The sequence below is a fragment of the Tachyglossus aculeatus genome, chromosome X4 (assembly GCF_015852505.1).
Source record: "Tachyglossus aculeatus isolate mTacAcu1 chromosome X4, mTacAcu1.pri, whole genome shotgun sequence".
NCBI lineage: Eukaryota > Metazoa > Chordata > Mammalia > Monotremata > Tachyglossidae > Tachyglossus > Tachyglossus aculeatus.
The window spans coordinates 14,112,506-14,132,957 of NC_052098.1; the positions used below are offsets into that span (position 1 = coordinate 14,112,506).

The window sequence follows — 20,452 nt, forward strand, 5'->3', positions numbered from 1 at the left end:
ATATTTATGCCAGTACTGCTGTACCTGCTGCCTCTAGGAAGCTTAGCTCCCTCTTGGCAAGCTACCCTGTGATACAGCAGATGACTGCTCGAATATATGGCAAGTTTCCCCACGTTTAAGGGACATTGATTCCTCCTGGGTGATATCATTCAGCAAACCTAAGTAAAATCTGACACATGTCCATCACAGGAACTGCTGTCTCTCTGAACACTTCCAAGTAAAAACTGTAATTACAGCAATGATACTGCCACGGTTAAGAAGTATAATACTCAAATGTTTTCTTGTACTCCGTGGTGATAAGGAGCGGAGGCGAAGCAGGGGAGACTGGCAAGTGGGAAGGAGGCCATAGCCTGAATCCCTTCCTTACTTCCTCCTTAGAAACCTAGAAACCTTATAGACCTAGAAACCTAGAAATACTAAGACGTAAGCATCCTGGGCAGGAGCCCCAGGCAAATCTTTATTCTTACAGGCCTTACCACATCGTTGGCTCCCAATCTGTATCACTATTCAATATTTAAGAAAGTGTAAACTTACTCTGCACGCATCCCCTGTTGATCTATTTTGTTTTGACCCAGCATCAACCACACTTGGTACCCAAAGACTATTCTTTTGTTTAAGGGGTTTAAATAAAATGAGAACTGAAATGCCCAGATTATTTTATTTGCAGTGAGATTTTATAACACCTATTGTGCAGGGTACAGAACAGTGCCAAAGGTGGGTAAATACAATACTAAACAACTACAAAAACAAGATATCTATTGCCTCAGAAACTAAATTTGCATACTCCTAATTAATCTTAACTGAAAATCTCATCTGGCTACATTGTTTTGAATCAACATACACCTATTATTCTCTGGCTTAGTAACTGCAGAAGATGTTTATTAGATCATCTGCAGAGTTGATTTGGGGAAAAAAATAAAGCAACTTCTCCCATTCCAGTGTCTCCTTTTACTTAGAAAATTTCCTGTCTAGAGCACATTTCCATGATATCATATTAAAGTTTTATGAAGCCCTCTTGCCCTTTCCCCTTGGGCGGCTGCAGCAAAGCTTCATTCTCTTACAAGCAAGGGAGAGTTTGGGGGAGGGGGGTTGTTTTGTTGTGGTGTCTGTGTCTGTAGACTGTAAGCTCCTTGTGGGCAGGGAACACATCTACCAACTCTGTTGCACTGTACTCTCCCAAGCACTTAGTACGGTGCTCTGCACACAGTAAGCGCTTAATAAAAATGACTGAATGATTGAGAGTATATGTGCAATAGTCACAGACAGGGGCAGGTCTCCAAAACCAGAAAAGAAGGGGAGAAAGGAGTGTTCTCCAACCATACCCCGGCCTCTACCTCAGCCCGTATTTCATGCAAAAGGACACGTTTAGGTAGGCATGCACATTATTATTGAGAGCCCCCACTCACCACAGCCCCACAGCCTATAAAGAGGTTTTTTTGTACCATTATTATTTTTGCAGTACACACTGTGTCTTAGCCCCACAGTTTGCGGAGGTTTTTATGTTATTGGTATTATTATTGTACACACTGTCTTTACTGCCATAAAGTAATTAGCTTTAACTTGTTCCAAAGCAGCGGTTTCAGTAACTTGAACGAAACAATGCACCCACCTATCTAAAGTTCCTGGGATCCAGTTGGACTCGACCTCGTCCAGCCCAAGCCCGTTGTTGGAAGGGAAGGTCCCAGAGTCTCATCCGCATGGATGGCAGTCGGTTGGCCAGACAAACGTACCTCTCCGCGTCTGGAACCGTGGGATGATGGCCCTGCCCCGAACCAAACCCCAAAATCCGCGCCCCCCTCCACCCCGGGATGGGAAACATCATTTAGCAGATGGGGGTGGGGAGGGGACCCGCTGAAGTCGATTGCAGCATTTCCTGCCGAAACAGCGTCGCACCTGTTCGATCCGGCTTCCCGGCAAGAAATGACCAGATAAGAAAGACCCAGCAGAGGCGGGGGGGGGGGGAATGTCCCCCGAAGGGCCAAACTCTCCGATGTCCCCCTCCCCGCCCTTTACTCCAAACCTGATCGTGCCCCCGAGGGGCTGCGCTCCTTCAAGTGTCCCGCCCCGACTCCCTTCCCGTGTCATCACTGCGGAGCCGGGGGAGGGGGGGGGGGGGCAGGGGGACGCGGGGAAAGCGGGTGGGAGGCGAGGATGGGTGGGGAACAGGAGGAAGATGAGAAGGAGGAGGAAGAGGAGCAAGAAACACGGGGAGGACTGGTAAGGATCCAGGAGCGGCTGACAGCCCTTGGGCCAGTGGGCTCCCAGACCAACAAGCCCGGGCTGGGCAAACACTCCGACTACACGAGGCCCCACCCCACCCCTAGCAAACGGCAGGCAGGGAAAGTCCTGCCGGGGGCCGCGGGGGAGGAAGAGGAGGAGGGGGCACCGAGAGAGGAACCTTCGGCCGGGGCGAGGAGAGGCACAAAAAGAAAACTTGCCTTAGCCTGGGGCTGGATTCCCGCGCCCACCGACCAGTTGCGCCGCAGCCTGCAAGTTACTGGGATGGGGCAGCGCCGCCGGTAGCGCCGAACCGGGTCGGTGCGGCCCCGTCGCTCAGGGCAGCGGCCGCGGGAGCTTCATGTGCCGGCGCCTTGAGCACGTCTGCAAACTCCCCCAGGACGGGGCCGGGACCGCCTCCTCTTCCTCGTTCTCTCTCGCTCTCTCCGTCCCCGTGTCTCTGCCGCTTTCCCGGGCCGGTCTTGAGCCAATGCCCCGCTCCTGGGGCTGGGGCTGAGCAGCAGCCGGCCGGCCCCCCGCACCTCCCTTCTTCCTCTCTGTCTCTCCGTCTCTGCCTGTCTCTGTCTCTCTCTCCCTCCCTCCTCCTCTTGTTGGCACCGTGGGTTCAGCCGGCGTCACTCTGAATCTCCGGCCCCGGCGCAGTGTGTGGATGAGTGTGTGCGAGAGCAAAAAAGCCAGACACAGACAAGACTGCGCTGGCCGGGGAGGCCCCGCCCGGCGGCGGCAGCCCCAGCTCTTCCCCTTTTCCCTCCTCCTCCTCCTCCCCCTCTGTCCATCCCCGCACACACCCTGCAGGGAAGCGAGGTCGGTTTGCAGCAGAGGAGGCGGCGGCAGCCGCCGGCACGAGGGGCCTGGAGCCTGCGAAGGAGGGAGGGCGTCCCCCCCTTCTCTCCTGGCCCCCTCGCACGGCGGGCATTTATCCACCTCCCCCCCGCCCCCCGAGCACGCATACCCCGCCCCATCCACCTCCTTCCCAGCAACACACGCGTAGCACCTTGTGGCCCCGAAAGCAGCAGTAGGGGGACGAGCGGGACGAAGGTGGGGGGCGTAGCCGGAGGGAAATATCTGGGCGTTTCCTAACTTTTCAGGGTACTTTCAAGGCTTCTAGGGCGAAAGGGTTTGGCGTTGAACGAGCCGGCTTCCTCCCTTTCTCCTTCATGCCCAACGAAGCTGGTCTATCAGACGGCTCCCTTGACTAGCCAGTGTACCCCACAATGAAGCTTTACCCATACACAGGGCTTTACTGGTTTTGTTTAAAAAACAGCACACCTGGAATGCCAGGTCTCCTCTCTACTGGAAAGTGGCTTTCTCAGCCCCGCACTCCCCACTTATTCGTGGGGTGGGGGGAATTACTGGATCAAGGATCTTTTGTGATTCCGTGACACTTAATCCCTGTCCATATAGCTTTGACTTTATGACCTTTTACTTACAACCTTCCAGGGATCAGGAGTCACTCAGCATTTCCCTCTGAATTCTCTGCAAATGAGTTCTCTCCGTTCTTGTTCCTGTAACATCCTAAGGGAACACACCTAGGAAGGGCCCTCTTTGAGACCCTTGTACTCCTTTCGGAGAGTTATTGTGCAACATTTCCTGAATGCTCCCCACAGGGCCATTCCAAGCTCCTTCGGTGAACAGAAATACTGGTGCCCAGAGTCTCTTTCTAGTCCTTTCTGAGGCCTGATTATGAGTTTTTCACCCTTGCTTTAGACTGTGGCTTGCCTCTGGTTTACGAAAACTACAGCTCATGTTTCAGTATTTATTTGCATAGACACTTTGAAGTGCTGAATCAGGAAAGAGAGCCAGGAGCAGACAGTCCTTGAGCAAGGACGCTCTAGACTTTCTACAACTTTGAACTTTCATAAATTAATCTCTCCAGGCCTTCTGGGACCACATCCTTTCATTTCTCTTCGACAGTTCTTTAAAGCAGACAAGACAGTTGCACCCCACTTGTAACCTGTGAGATGAGAGCTCCTGCTCATGCCATCCATATCGAGCCTCCGGAGGGCAGCACTGAGCAGAGATCTAAACAGCAAACTCATGATCCTAGTCTCTCAACTCCTTTGCCCTGTCTGCTCAGGACAAACTTCCATGCTCATTTCCCAAAAGGAAATCTCAAATCCCAATGTCTTCATGATGCAGTCTAGTCCTGTTCCCTTCTCACTCTGACCTAAAAGGTGGTTGAGGAAGAGGACGACGTGTCATAATGGTTTGGGATGGACTCAAGATGACTCGTTTGAGCCTATGCGAAGATGGATTTTGGGCTGCGTGTTTTGCATCCTCCAGCATGAGGCCCCATTGACCTGGGAGTTGGCCCAATTGACAGCTACTGCCTGGGGGTGTTGAGGAGTCGACACTACTTTGCAGACTCCAATGACAGCCTCCCTCGATTCGATTCGGCAGGGAGTGTGGATGGTGGAGGTGTGAGCTGGGGGGGGGGGGGGGGGGGGGGTCGCTGCAGTGAAGTCCCCTGGAGTGGCCACCTGTTAGGAGTCAGGTCAGGGAAGGTTTAAAATGTGGTCTGGCAAATAGAACTGATGCCGTGGTTTCCAGAATGGGGACTGGGCCAAGACTACTGCTATATGGCTCAAGAAAAGGTCCCCATCTACGCGGCACTCTCTGTATGTATTGCATACAAATGTCGTCTCCAAAATTATGTCTTGACCTATGCAAATCCATCCTCTAGGTCAATTTTTCTGTGTCTCAATTACCAAAATGTTTTGCAGGGTTGCTGTGAAGCATTATATTCATAACTCTATTAAGCCCCCAAAAGTGGTTTAAAATCATTTCATTAATGTATGTCTAACAGCTATGTATTCATTCAATCGTGTTTATTGAATGCTTACTGTGTGCAGAGCATTCATTCATTCACTCAATTGTATTTATTGAATGCTTACTGTGTGCAGGGCACTGTACTAAGTGCTAGGGAAGTACAAGTCGGCAACATATAGAGACGGTCCCTACCTAACAACGGGCTCACAGTCTAGAAGGGGGAGACAGACAAAAAAGCGAAACATGTAGACAGGTGTCAAAACTGTCAGAACAATGGACAGAATTGAGAGGAAGACTGAGTTCTAATCCTATTTCTCCCATGGATTCTACCATGTGTCCTGGAGAAAGTGGTTGTTCTGTGGACACAAGACTGTCAAAGAGTGAAGAGAAAAGAGTGTGTAAGGCCCTCCAGACACATTGATGCATGAATCAAAGAGTTACTGAATCCAGTTGCAGCTCAGAAAGAGAAATGACAACAAGATAGAGTACCACATACTACCCTACTATAAGTTCTGTACCCAAATAACACAAAACAGATGAAAACATATGCATATATTAACTTTGCAGATTCAATGAAAACTATCTGACCTCTAAAAAAATGTCATTGCCTGCAAACTTTTCAACAGGGCTCCCCATCCACTAAGACCATGGAATTATGAACACCAAAACCATCAGTAACTTTGAAGCAATACAGTGCTAGTGGTCCGGCCCATATTTTCAAATTTTAGTAGAATTTCTTATGATTCCTGATCTAATTTATTTCAAGAATGAGCAAACCTCCTGATTTGATTGAAATGTAAGATTACCTTCAGGTGTTTGAGAACTGAAAGACACAAGTGACACAGAGAAGAAGGGGAAAATTAGGGAGGTATTCTAAGGGATAAGCATCAGAAGACCATCTCCTACTTGCTGTTGTGGGCAAAGCAAATGTAATTAATCCTGAATCTGCCACCTGTTATCCACAGGGGCCTTTTGGCTTACTTTACGTGTCCAATCCTCTCTTCATCCCACTACCTCCTGGCCACCTCTGCCAAAGCTCACTCTGCCATCTTCTGTTACTTTCAACTTCCACTCCCAAACCCTGTCCCCCCATTCAATCAATCAGTGGTATTTATTGAGTGCCTACCATCTGCAGAGCACTGTACTAAGTGCTTGGGAGAGTACAATACAACAGCGTTGGTAGACATGTTCCCTGCCCACCAGGAGCTTACAGTCTTCTCTGGGCCTCAGTTACCTCATCTGTAAAATGGGGATTAAGATTGTGAGCCCCCCATGGGACAACCTGATCACCTTGTAACCTCCCCAGCGCTTAGAACAGTGCTTTGCACATAGTAAGCGCTTAATAAAATGCCATTATTATTATTATTAGAGGGGGAGACAGATATTAAAATGAATTATAGATACATACAGCTGTGGGGCTGAGGGTCAGGTGAAGATGAAGTTCTTAAAGAGTCCAGAACCAAGTGCAGAGGTAATGCAGAAGCGAGAGTGAAGAGGGGAAATGAGGGCTTAGTCTCAGGGAAGACCTCTTGGAGGAGATTTGATTTTAATAAGGCTCTGAAGGTGGAGAGAGTGGTGGTCCATTGTTTTTGAAGGAGGAGGAAGTTCCGGGCCAGAGGAAGGACATGGGAAAGGGGTCAGCGTTGAGAGAGACGAGATTGAGGTACAGTGGTGAGTAGGTTGGCATTACAGGAGCCAAGCAGGAGGCTGGATTGTGGTAGGAAATCAGTGAGGTAAAACAGTAGGGACAAGGTGACTGAGTGTTTTAAAGGCAAAGCTCCTTGTGGGCAGAGAACGTGCCTAACAACTTTGTTGTATTGTACTCTCCCAAGCACTTAATACAGTGCCCTGCACACAGTAAGCATTCAATGAATATGATTGATTTATTGATAGTAAGGAGTTTCTGCTTGTTGCAGAGGTGGAAAGGCAAACACTGGAAGTTTTTGAGTCATGGGGAGATGTGAACTGAAGGTTTGGGGTTGTTTTAGAAAACTAATCTGGGCAACAAAGTGAAGTAAGAACTGGAATGGGGAGAGACAGGATGCAGGGAGGTCAGCGAGGAGAATGATGCAGTAATCAAGGTGGGATAAGATAAGTGCTTGGGTCAGTATAGTAGCATTTTGGATGGAGAGGAAAGGACAGATTTTTAAGGATGTTGTGAAGGTAGAACTGAAATAATTTGATGGGTTGAATGAGAGAAATGAGTCAAGGATAATGCCAGTGTTACGGGCTTGTGGTGGTGTTATCTACAGTGATGGGAAAGTCAGGGGGAGAACAGGGGTGGGTGGGAAGATGAGGAGTTCTGTTTTGGACATGTTAAGTTTGAGGGATCGGCAGGGCAGCCAAATAGAAATGTCCTGACTGGAAGAGGAAGTATAAAATTCAGCACTTAGAACAGTGCTTGGCACATAGTAAGTGCTTAACAAATGCCATTATTATTAATACTTCTATGTTCCCAAGCACCTAGTACAGTACTCAGCACACAGTAGGTACTCAATAAATCCTGACGATGCTCTCCCCTGCCCCAGTATACTCCTTGCTTCCTGGCCTCTGCTACCAAGGCTCACAGCCTTTTTGTTTCGGCTAGTAGTATAATGGTGGAAGAAGACAGGGCCATGCTTGAATGTGTAGTTGGAGGGTAAGTCAACTTGGGATTGCCACTCATGGTGTCTGGGAGCAAAACCCAGCTAAAAACCATAAACTTGAGAGCCAAAAGTTTTCCCCCATTCTGGGAGCTACCCAGGAACCTGCTTACCTCCCACATCATTCCCTTTTCTTCACCTTCCACTCATCCCCACCATGTATAGACTCAAGTAAATAAGCCCAGATGACAAAAGCAATTTTATTTTACTATTGATTCCTGGAACCAACATTACCAATTTACAGGCCAGAATGTTATCAAGGGAAAGAAATCATCTCCAAAATAACCGGCAGCTCATTTATGAATGTAGAGAGCTAACAAAAGGACCTTATAACAAGTTCCGACTGTGAGACTAATTTCCTTCTTTCCTTTCAGACTCCTGCTTGCACCTCAGTTTGTTTACTGATTATAAAGACTGTAATTCTCCTATTTTCTCCAGTCCATTTTATACCCCAATAGCCCCCAAGAACATGCTGGGCAAAGTTTCACTTTGCCAATAGGCCACAAAGCAACAGGAGGCCAATTAATCTAATAGTGGCTGATTTGAAACCAGCATGAAAGAGATGGAAGTGAAAAGCCCCAAAGAGAGAAGAGAGGACAAAAAGGGACAGTTAGAGACATTAAGAGAAAGTTGGAGAGAGAAAGGATCAGCAGCACTTCTGTCAGAACACTAAGCCTATTTTCCATTTCAAACCAATGTCGTCAATCCCTCACCTCAAAAATTACTTCTGCTCTACACCTTGTCCCCCTTTGCCCTCCTTTTCATCCTATCCTCTCACCCTGTATCTATTTGAGGAAGCAGTGTTGCTGAGTGGATAGAGCACGGGCCTGGGAGTCAGAAAGACCTGGGTTCTAATCCCGGCTCTGCCATTCGGCTGCTGCTTGACCTTGGGCAAGTCACTTCACTTCTCTGGGCCTCAGTTACCTCATCTGTAAAATGGGGATTGAGACTGTGATCCCCATGTGGGACAGGGACTGTGTCCAACCCGATTAGCTTATATCCACCCCAGCTTAGTACAGTGCCTGGCACAACTACCACAATTATTATTCTTACTTTCTCCTGTTAATCTTCACATCCGAAATCACTTTGGAGGCACCTTCAAGACATACTACTTAAGAGTTTCGAGCTACTCAGCACATCACTGGAGTCAGGGCTAAACAAACTGTAGCCTCTTTGCTCTCTTTTAGTCACTTTGTTTTCTCTTCTAGTTTACCATAGAAGGGCCAGTGTTTCTTAATATCTTCTTTAGGCCTGCCACCCTGTTCACTGATTCTCTTACCCTTTTGCACTCAAGGCTATTTCTGTCCACTTCTCTCCTCCACTAGCTTGTAAGATCCTTGAGGGCAGGGAGTGTGTACTTCTACTAAGTGCCTAGTACAGTGATATACATGCACAGTAGGTGCTCAATAAATGCTGATGATGGGAAGCAGGAAAGAATAGGTCAATACGGCACCCCAAAACACGCTTCAAGAGTAGTATGATATGCCACCTGCATTTCACAGATTAAGAACTAAGGCCCAGAAAAATATTTTGAATGCCAGAGAACCCCCTGCCTGCTCACCGGAACAGACGTCACCCAGTCCCCAAGCCAGGAGAGGCTCCTATCAGGCCCAGTCCAGTCAGACAGGGTAAACACACAGCCACACCATGAGGCCTTTCCAATTTTTAGGATGTTGGCTCAGAGCCCTCTTAAAACTGGGGCTCTGGGATGTGCCACCACCTCTTGGTCTCTGGACCACCCTCTCGTAGCACCGCAGGACACCTAATGCTAGAACACACCCTTTTTTTTTCAGTATCTGTTAGGCGCTTACTATGTGCCAGGCACCAAGCTCTGGGGTAGATACAAGCTAATCACGTTGGACACAGTCCATGTCCCACATGGGGCTCCCCATTTTAATCCCCATTTTACAGATGAAGTAACTGAGGCACAGAGAAGTGACTTGCCCAATGTCACGCAGCAGTGATGGAGCCAGGATTAGAACACAGGCCCATGATTTTTACACTAGACCACTCTGCCTATAGAATCCTGTGGAGACTGAGGTGGCTTGTCAAGAAGGACTGTTTGCCTGGAACAGGGAAGAGTCTAAGAACCTCCACCTCCTCCAAGAACTGCTCATTTACTTGTTTGGACAATCTTGTCTTGGTTTGTTGACTCTGTTGCTTGTTGTTTGCAATTCACTGCTGCCCTTGCTTTCATTTGTCTACTCCCTCCTAGATTATGAGCCTTTTGTGGGACAGGGATTGTGCTTCAGCTGTGTTTTTATTGTTCTCTGAGGGTTTAGCACAGAGTAAGTGTTTAACCAATCACTTACTAGAGGGGCAGCATGGCCTAGTGGAAAGAGCATGGGCCTGGGAGTCAGGAAGACCTGGGTTCGAATCCCAGCTCCACCACTTGTCTGCTGTGTGATCTTGGGCAAATCACTTCTTTGTGCCTCAGTTACCTCATCTGTAAAATGGGGATTAAAGCTGAGAGCCCTATGTGGGACATGGATTCTGTCCAACCTGATTAACTTGTACCTACCACAGAGCTTAGTACTGTGCTTGGCACATAATAAGCACTTAACAAATACCATTAAAAATCAATCAATCAATAGTATCTATGAAGTGCTTACTGTGTACAGAGCACTGTGTTAAATGTTTAGGAGTTTACACTAGAATTAGAGGACAAGATCTCTGCCCTCAAGAAGTTTGAGATCTAGCTGGGGAGAGAGACTCTAAAGTAAATCATGGATATGAGGAAGTCATAGAGAATAAAGATATGTACAAAAGTGTAGTGGGTTAGAATATGAATACCTAAGTACTTAGGTAGCTCAGAAGGGCTGGATTAGCATTAGGGGGAATATAAAGTGCTGAGATAAGAAACTGATCAGGGAAGGCCTCCTGGAAGTGATGAGATTTCAGAATGACTTTGAAGATTTTTAGTTGTACATATTTTATTTGTACATATTTACTATTCTATTTATTTTATTTTGTTAATATGTTTTGTTTTGTTGTCTGTCTTCCCCTTCTAGACTGTGAGCCCGCTGTTGGGTAGGGACCATCTCTATATGTTGCCAACTTGTACTTCCCAAGCGCTTAGTACAGTGCTCTGCACACAGTAAGCGCTCAATAAATATGATTGAATGAATGAAAGATGGGGATACCCTTAGACCATTGCAAATAATAACAATAATATTAATTGTGGTCTTTGTTAAGTGCTTACTATATGACAAGCACTGGGGTAGATACAAGATAATCAGGTCAGACACGGTCCCTGTGTCACATGAGCCTAGATGGGGCTCACCATCTAAGGCGGCAGGGAAAACAGGTATTTAATCTCCCTTTTACAGATAGATGAGTAAAGTGAGGCACAGAGAAGTTAAGTGTCTTGCCCAATGTCACACAGCAGGAATGCAGCAGAGCCCAGATTAGAACCCAGGTCTTCTGAGTCAGGCCTGTGTTCTTTCCACTAGGCCATGCTGTTTCCCTGCTTCCTGCTGTCCTGACAGATATGAAGGGGGAAGCCTTGGGTGAGCAAGTGGTCGGTGGTGGGAGAGATGAGAGCGGGTCTCAGGTGACTCATTTAGCTTGATAGGAATGAAGAATGTGAATCAGGGTGTAGTAGGAGTAAAGAATGGATAAGTAGGAGGAAGATAATTGATGCTCTAAAAATCAATGGTCAGGAGTTTCTTACTTGATGCAGAGAGGAATGAACAACCACAGGTAATTTCTGAAGAGTGGGAAACATGCCCAGAACCACATTTCAGAAACATGAGTTAGGCGTCAGAGTGAAGTATGGACTGGAGGCAGGGAGGTAAGGGAGGAGGCTGATGAGGTAGTTAAGTTGGGATACGACAAGAGCTTGGACCATCAAGATGGCCCTTTTGATGGAGAAAAAGGGGTAGATTCTGGAAATATTGTGGAGGTAGAACTGACAGGATTTAGTGACAGGCCAAATATGGGATTGAAAGAAAGGGAGGAGCAGGATAATGACAAGGTTTTAGGCTTGAGAAACAGGGAAGATGGTGGTGTTGTCAACTGTGATGGGAAAGTTAGGTGAAGGAGAGGAATTGGGAGGGAAAATAAGGAGTTGAGTTTGGGGTGCTGGCAGAACATCCATGTAATACCATAAAAATCCTAAGAAATGACAGAAAAATTAAGTGACTCACCCAGAGACACTCCACTGAGTCAGGAACAAACCCTGGTCTCTTCATCCTCCACACCAGAGGCTGACCGCCTTGAACAGCCTCCTTCTCCTGACAGTCATGATTGGACTGCAGACATCGTCCCTACTCCATGGGAGTTAGAAGCCAACTAAGCATGGAAAACCATGCCACCATGAACCTCTTTATTCTTGACCATCATCACCTGATTTGCAGCCCTGCTAAAGCCTCCCTTCCCACCTACTGCGAAGCCAAATCTGGAGTGGGGAGGAAACTCAGGTAAGTTTTCTTCCAAAATCTGTCTAAATATAGAATAGTGATGATAATTATAACAACAATAATAATAATGATAACAATGGCATTTGTTAAGTGCTTTCTATTTGTCCAGCACTGTATTAAGCCCTGGAGTAGATATGAAATAACCAGGTCCCACATGGGGCTCCCAGGAGGGAAAAAAGGTATTGAATCCCCAATTTGCAGATGTGGGACCTCAGGAACAGAGAAATTAAGAGATTGCCCAAGGTCAAAAAGCAGGCACGTGACAGAGCTGGGATTAGAACTCAGGCTTGGGCTCTTTCCACTAGGCCACTCTGCCTACTTAATGCTTTCAATGACTGATTCTTGAATTTTTCTAAATGCTTGCATTGTCTGCAATTTTTTGTTTGTCACGTATTTCTAATTTCTATGTGTCTGCCCTCCCCCACCTAGATTGTGAGCCCCTGGTGGGACAGGGACAGTTCATCTGATCTGATTATCTTGTACTTACCCCAACTCTTAGCAAGGCGACTGGTACATAATAAGCACTCAGTAAGTGCCATAACTAGCTAACTGAGCATGCTGAGTCTGGGCAAGTTGTCATCTCCATAGTCTCCATGACTAAGCATAATCTTTCTGAGCCAGCAACGAATATTCTCAAGTACATGGGCTATACAATTGGTTCTGCTTCTAAGAAGCTATCCAAAGTTCCCATCCAGAGAAAGATATTTGGCAATAAATTAGCCAAATCAATAACAGTATGGCAGGCCTAGTGAGGATATTGAGAAATGCTGGCTGAACTAAGGCAACCTAGAGGAGGAGAAAATAAAATGACTAAATCATCAAAGAGGCTACAGCATTTTTAACACTGACACAGGTGGAATAGTGGCAGTAGTAATATGGGTATTTATTGAGTGGCTCCTGGGAGTAATGCACTATAGTCAGTGCTTGGAAAAAAAACAATAGAAGCACGAGATATGTTCCCTGCCCACAAGAAGCTTACACTCTAATGGCGGAAACAGACATAAATTGTAACTTGAGCAGACTAAATAATTGGATGTACAATTGAATATACATTTTTTCACAAGTACAGAAGAGGTGTATAAGGAGATACATACCTGCTAGTGGTAGCTCATATGCTGATTGCCCCAGAGGGCAGAGTATCTGGAAACTGTGTGTTTCCAACCTGACTACTGCAATGCAAACATGTGGACCTAAGGGTATATTTAACTTGCTAGTAATGAATCAATCAGTGGGATTTATTGAATACCTACTGTGTAGAGCTTGGGAAGGTACAATACAGTAGGGTCAGGAGACACGATCCCTGTCCACACAGGCCCAGTGATTCAGGGAGAAATTTGGTTCCCAAGTCCCTCTCCCATTCTCTCTGTGTACTCCACTGCTATGTTTAGCAGAGGTATATTTACTGGCCAACATCCTAAAAATCGCACTGTAGTGAGTGAGGCCAGATTACTGCAGGGACTCATTGGGCTGTAGCCCTGAGCCCTGGGCTAAAGGGGGACCCTGCTGCCTCTGTCCCACTGGAAAATGATGACGCTAGTGCCTGAAAGAGGCCAGGCACTGCTTAGGCAGTATCAGAGGAAGGGGCAGGGGAGGGTGTTCTGGTGGTGCTGTGCATTCAGGGTGGCCTTTTGAAATTTCTCAGCTCTGTAAAGGAGGACACAGCTGATGGAAGACTGGTGGGACTGGTGGAATGAGGTGGTGGAAGCCATGTGGGTCTGTATGTTTGGATCTCAGCTCAGGCCCCCGGCGCCACTGCAGACCTTCCACCGCCATCCCAGCCCCATCAGCCTCCACGAATCCTGGAATGGCTGGCTGTTAAAGCGGACCCTGCCCTTTAAGTGGCTTAGCTCGTTTGGGGCTGGTAAGGGGTTGGACAACCTGAGAGAGGAACCTGGATGTACCAGAACCAGCAGATGAGGTATGACTATGGAATCCCTTCTGTCCGCATCACCCACTGAACCCTGGGTCCCTTTCAGATCTTTTCAGGGAGGAGAGGGAGGAGGTCCCAGATGTGTGGGGAACAGGGACAGCCCTTCTAGTAGTCACAGAGCCAAGGCTGCTAAAGGTGCTGGCATCAGAGCCCCCAGTGCTGGGCGAGCCCAGCAAAGTGGTTGCCTCCAGACCTCCACCAATTGCCATTCACTTACTCCTGCACTCTCATTTCACCGGGCCAGGCAGTTCCACTGGTCACACAGCCTAGCTGGGAGTCACGAGTGGCTGAGTACCCTGGCACTGGAGTCATCTCCTCTGCCCCAACTTGTCTTTGTTCACCCTCGGACTTTACAATGGGAGATCAGCGAATTCTAGTGGATCAGCAGGACTCATTAACTTGGCTCCTCTTTCACCCCCAGCTTCTGTAAGCAAGTGCCCTGGTCTTGGCTTTGTGGCAAGAGCTGAGATTTGGAGGTTTGAGCATCCAGTGGAGCAAAGGGGAGGGAGGAGAAAAGGAGAGAACAGAGTGAGGGAAAGAGAGGAGAAGTAGAGCTGGAGAGGTGTGGTGTTATGGAATGACACCATCACATCACACTTCATATTCCATAGTCTCTATTACATATCAGATGAGCGGTCTAGCAAGATGCTGCAACCCTGGGACTTGGCTTCAGTTGATCCAGTCCTGGTAGTGGGGTACAATACATACCACAAACTGGAAACAGATTTAAAAAGAAGTTTCATATCCTGGAAGAGGAAGGTCAAAAGGAATCTGGTGGAATCGAGGTAGGTGATGAATACTATATAAATCTTTGGTCTTTTTTTAGGACTTTACATACCTGTCAGTGGGTAGCCATGTTAGAGTGCTTTACTAATCTAATCCACTGAAGCATAAATCGGGCTACTCATTCACCGTCGGCATTACTAGACTGGGGAAGTTATTGACAAATGTTATTATTCAACTGTTTTAGTTTACTTCACCTCAGGTACTGGGCACCAGTTCCACAGCAAATTGTGATTGTTTCCCAATGAAGATTTGCTCAGTGCTCCTCTGATGATTCTCACTTTGAGAGCTGGAAGCCAGTTTAGGCTAACAATCCCTTGGAAGTAGTTTCTTGTTTTCCTCCTCTAGGTCTGATGCCCTTTGAGGATGACTGAGGTGAGATGGAGCCATTATGCAAGCTACGATCAAAGCAGTGTGGCTTAGTGGATAGAGCACGGGTCTGGGAGTCAGAGAGAACTGGGTTCTAATCCCAGCTCTGCCACTTGTCTGCTCTGGGACCTCGGGCAAGTCACTCAGCTTTTCTGTGCCTCAGTTCCCTCATCTGTAAAATGGGGATTAAGACTATGAGCCCCATGTGGAAAAGGGACCGTGCCCAACTCAATTAGCTTGTATCTACCCCAGCACTTAGTACAGTGCCTGACATATAGTAAGCACTTCATGACTACCATATTAATATATACCAGTTATACCCAAGCTCTACAAGGTAACTCTTCAAAGAATAATAATAATAATAACGATGGTATTTGTTAAGCGCTTACTATGTGCAAAGCACTGTTCTAAGCACTGGGGGGATACAAGGTGATCAGGTTGTCCCACGTAGGGCTCACGGTCTTAATCCCCATTTGATAGATGAGGTAACTGAGGCACAGAGAAGTTAAGTGACTTGCCCAAAGTCACACAGCTAACAAGTGGCAGAGTCAGGATTAGAACCCATGACCTCTAACTCCCAAGCCTGTGCTCTTTCCACTGAGCCACGCTGCTTCTCCATTGCTGTAATCCTTCGAGGATGTTTGGGATGGGGCATTGTCACCATCAGCCAGTCAACAAATGAGCACCATCACCTGTGAAGAAGCAGAAAAATCACAGAGTTGGTTTGGTTCCAGTCTGTGGCATACCAGATGAGCATTGTGTAGGAGGTGTGAGTCACACCTTTCCAAGCACTCAGGTTGGCTGACCTCCACAATTTCAAGCTCAGTAGCCAAAGAAGAACATCAGAGAACATTTAGTCATGACATGCTCATAAGTATGGAGCAAGCCACAGAATTACACTACTAGACCGCTGATGGAATATAAGGCTTGACATGTTCTAGGAAGAATGCAGAAGAGAATTTGACTGTGTGAAAAGGAGAATGAGCAAATTGAAATAAGGACCCAACTGGCTGGCTCAATGCAATGGATTCAGGTGCCAAAAAACATTGCTCTATGCTTCCAAAGCTACAGAGAGTCCAACTGTAATTTGCTGGGAAGATTTCTGAAAATCTAGCCCTTAAAAGGTTTAAGCCTCCTGAGCTACCTCCAGACACCAATCCTTAATTACAGTAACACTCCTCCGCCTACACAAGATCAAGAAGCTTAGCAAAAAGAAGGACAATTTCAGTAGTTATCTCGGCCTACATCCTTTCATTGATCTATATGCAAAGGCCACTGGGAGCACTGCAAGGAGGCCGCAGACAGACTAAACTCTAAAGCAAAGCTTGTTTAAAAACAAAACCCCTCTCATCCTAAAGCATGTATGTGAATTCTCCCCTTCCTGTCTCCGGGCTTTACCTCAGCAAATCCCCCTAATACTTAAATTTGCTACAAATTCCCACAAGAGTCCGCTTCTGCTTGGTAGAAGCAGAAGAACCCAAAAGCCAACTTCAGTGGAAATTTCAAGGGCCTCAGTAAGGTCAGTGCTTAGTCCAGCCTGCAGGCCAAACAAGTAATCAGGTAACAATGATTTCAGAATCCCAGTAATAAATCCCAGTAATCCCAGTAATAAGTTTCAGAAGTAAAGTTAAGCGTCTACCCAACTGTTTCTCTAACACACACTGAAATGTTCGACACCAGGATTTTAAAATTTAGCAGCAGAAATTCCCTTTCAGATTAACCACATCTCAGAAACAACTGCATGTTTCACCCGGCAATCTCCAGGAGCAAAGAGGCCAATAGGACTGGACCTGCCTGGAGACTGATGGCAGTTACATTACACAGGGCTGGAAACTCCCTTGAATAATTCCTTTTGGAGAAGACACCAAGTCTTGTGCACAAGAGTCCTCTGTTCTCTTGCTCCTTCCGCTCGAATGACCATGTAAATAAGGAACCCATATGCTACTGTAATACTAATGATAATTGTGATATTTATTAAGCACTTACTATGAGCCGAGCACTGTACTACAAGCTGGGGTAGATTACAAGATAATAAGGTTGGACACAGTCCTTATCTCAACCCCAGGCTCCCAGTCAAAAGGGAAAGAGAACAGATATAAGGTGTTAACTGAACAACTAAAGAGAAGAGAACCCCATGCCTAAGTGTAGTAGACACCTTGTATTTTCCAAGCCCCTGAACTTGTCTTGGATTTCTCTTGCCATTCCATTCAGTTTCTAGTAAAGGCATCAAATACACACTATTACTGTATGATTATCACCACAACAATACTAGAAATTCACATAGACCACGTCTGAAAAATGTGGGTTTTTTTTAAAAAAAAAAACAGTTCTTTTCTTGTCAAAATTCTGGTTTGGGTTCAAATCCACACCAAAGAAACCTTAGGCTCCATGTCAACCTAATATTAACGGGGATTGTATCATGCAGTATAAGTATCAATTGTGTTTACTGAGGACAGAAGATTTTACCAGATATTTGGGGAATATACAAAAAAGTAAAAAATGGGATGTCTGTCCTCAAGGAGCTTACAATTAAATGGGGGAAACAATGGGCCTTAATTAATGAATATACCAAAGCTAAGAATGAGAGAACAGACATGAGATCCAGGTGATAAAATACAGAGAAATGAATAAGTGAATCAATCCATATATGAGTGCTGAGGGGGTTGCCAGACAGGCATGACCAGGAAGGTGATGGGATTCATCATCACCATCAATCGTATTTATTGAGTGCTTACTGTGTGCAGAGTACTGTACTAAGCGCTTGGGAAGTACAAGTTGGCAACATATAGAGACAGTCCCTACCCAACAGTGGGCTCACAGTCTAAAAGGGGGAGACAGAGAACAAAACCAAACATACTAACAAAATAAAATAAATAGAATAGATAGGTACAAGTAAAATAAATAAATAGAGTAATAAATATGTACAAACATATATACATATATACAGGTGCTGTGGGGAAGGGAAGGAGGTAAGATGGGGGGATGGAGAGGGGGACAAGGGGGAGAGGAAGGAAGGGGCTCAGTCTGGGAAGGCCTCCTGGAGGAGGTGAGCTCTCAGTAGGACCTTGAAGGGAGGAAGAGAGCTAGCTTGGTGGATGGGCAGAGGGAGGGCATTCCAGGCCCGGGGGATGACGTGGGCCGGGGGTCGATGGCGGGACAGGCGAGAACGAGGTACGGTGAGGAGATTAGCGGCAGAGGAGCGGAGGGTGCGGGGTGGGCTGTAGAAGGAGAGAAGGGAGGTGAGGTAGGAGGGGGCGAGGTGATGGAGAGCCTTGAAGCCCAGGGTGAGGAGTTTCTGCCTGATGCGCAGATTGATTGGTAGCCACTGGAGATTTTTGAGGAGGGGAGTAATATGCCCAGAGCGTTTCTGGACAAAGATAATCCGGGCAGCAGCATGAAGTATGGATTAAAGTGGGGAGAGACACGAGGATGGGAGATCAGAGAGAAGGCTGATGCAGTAGTCCAGACGGGATAGGATGAGAGCTTGAATGAGCAGGGTAGCGGTATGGATGGAGGGGAAAGGGCGGATCTTGGCAACGTTGCTGAGCTGAAACTGGCAGGTTTTGGTGACGGCTTGGATGTGAGGGGTGAATGAGAGAGCGGAGTCGAGGATGACACCAAGGTTGCGGGCTTGTGAGACGGGAAGGATGGTAGTGCCGTCAACAGAGATGGGAAAGTCAGGGAGAGGGTAGGGTTTGGGAGGGAAGACAAGGAGTTGTCCCTTGTGGGACAGGGACTGTGTCCAACCTGATTTGCTTATATCCACCTCAGCATTTAGTACAGTGCCTGGCACATAGCAAGCACTTAACTAATTCCACAATTATTATTATTATTATTACATGCAGAAAAGACGGTTGTTTTCGGAACCATAGGCAAACTAGTCCTAACTCCATGACCACCGGATTAGCAGACTGAATTCAGGCTACCCCTAGCGCAGGGTTTTTTTGAAGAGAGTCTGTAGAGTCTAAGCAGACAACCAGCTGCTCACCAGGGTTCTGCGTGGTGAATTATTTCCTTTCCTCACATTTCTGCTGGTTCATTTTGGCCACCTTTAGCACTTAGGAATTTATACACATCCTCAGCATTTATAAGTATACGTATATTCAATAGCATGTTCAATTATTTATTCTGATATCCCAACTTGAATTACTACCTATTTCAGCCTTATTCTTTCTCCTGCTCCCATTATTTGTAAATATTTTGGGGGTAAATGCTCAATAAATACCATTAATTTTTTGATCGATTCAATTTGCCACATAAATTCAAATAAGGATTCATATTAATTCATAACAATCTTCTCAGTTCAGGTTCAGTACTGGAATAGCCAAGATGTTAGAGGGCTAAAATTAAGAGGCCAGAGGAGAGGGAAATAGGGAGAAACAGTTTCTCAGAATGAGAGATCTTTTTTTGTGTGTGGGATGGGGGAGGCAGGACCATGACCACTCTGCCCTGGAGCTTTCCCACCACCAGGGCTCTGGGATCTATGGGGTGGCTAGGGAACAGTGAATCAGTATATTTTTTCAAACCCAAGACAGCTCTAAGCCATTGCAATTTAGGGTATAGGTGCAGCAATAATGATGGTTGGATACAACCAACCCTTACTCCTAGATTCATATACGCAATTTAGAAATAAAATGTAAATTTGCTTGACTGCAGTTCGATCTGCCAAAGAAAGATATGTGATTGATTAGGAAAAATAGCTTCATTGCTTTAAAGTGTCTAGGCACCTCACTCTATTCTGGCTGTTTTTTGGCATTATTGAAACAAAAAAACTGCAACCATGATAAATCCTCAGAATTTAAATTCCATTTGCTAAATGAAGCAGTGTGAGTTAATGGAGAGAGCATGGGCCTGGAAGTCAGAGGACCTGGGTTCTAATCCTGGCTTGTCTGCTGTATGACCTTGGACAAGTCACTTAGCTTCTCTGTGCCTCCATTTTCTCATCTGGTCAATGGGGATTAAATACCTGTTCACTGTCCTCAGACTGTGAGCTCCATGTGAGACAGGGACTGTGTCTGGTCTGATTCTCTTGTATTACCCCATTGCTTAGTACAGCGCTTGACACCTAGAAAGTGCTAACAAATACTACAATTGTTATTATTATTATGTGTTCATCATTTTAAATAATTAGGATTTGGTAACATAAAATGACCCTGCTCTCTGTATTGGTATGGACTTTCAACCTAAACTCTGTTTAAATAATAACGAGGCTGCAAATGGAACCAAAGCATTCATGTTGGGATTGTACATACATGTCAATAGTTAGGGAAGTTGCTGCAGCTGTGGACAGGAAGTACTGG

At 46.4% G+C, this 20,452-nt stretch overlaps 1 protein-coding gene across 6 annotated transcripts in view; it reads right to left on the bottom strand.

The window, feature by feature from the left end:
• The window catches only part of PIP5K1B (phosphatidylinositol-4-phosphate 5-kinase type 1 beta), a 353,976-nt gene that overhangs the window by 262,479 nt on the left and 71,045 nt on the right, over positions 1-20,452 (bottom strand). Inside the window, exon 1 of one of the 6 annotated variants that reach the window (XR_005456607.1) lies at positions 1,610-1,656. The exons of the other annotated variants lie outside the window; for them this stretch is intronic. The gene's annotated coding sequence lies outside the window, so the exon portion shown is untranslated. Of the gene's footprint in view, positions 1-1,609; positions 1,657-20,452 lie in introns of those variants that run through there. 6 annotated transcript variants of the gene reach the window in all.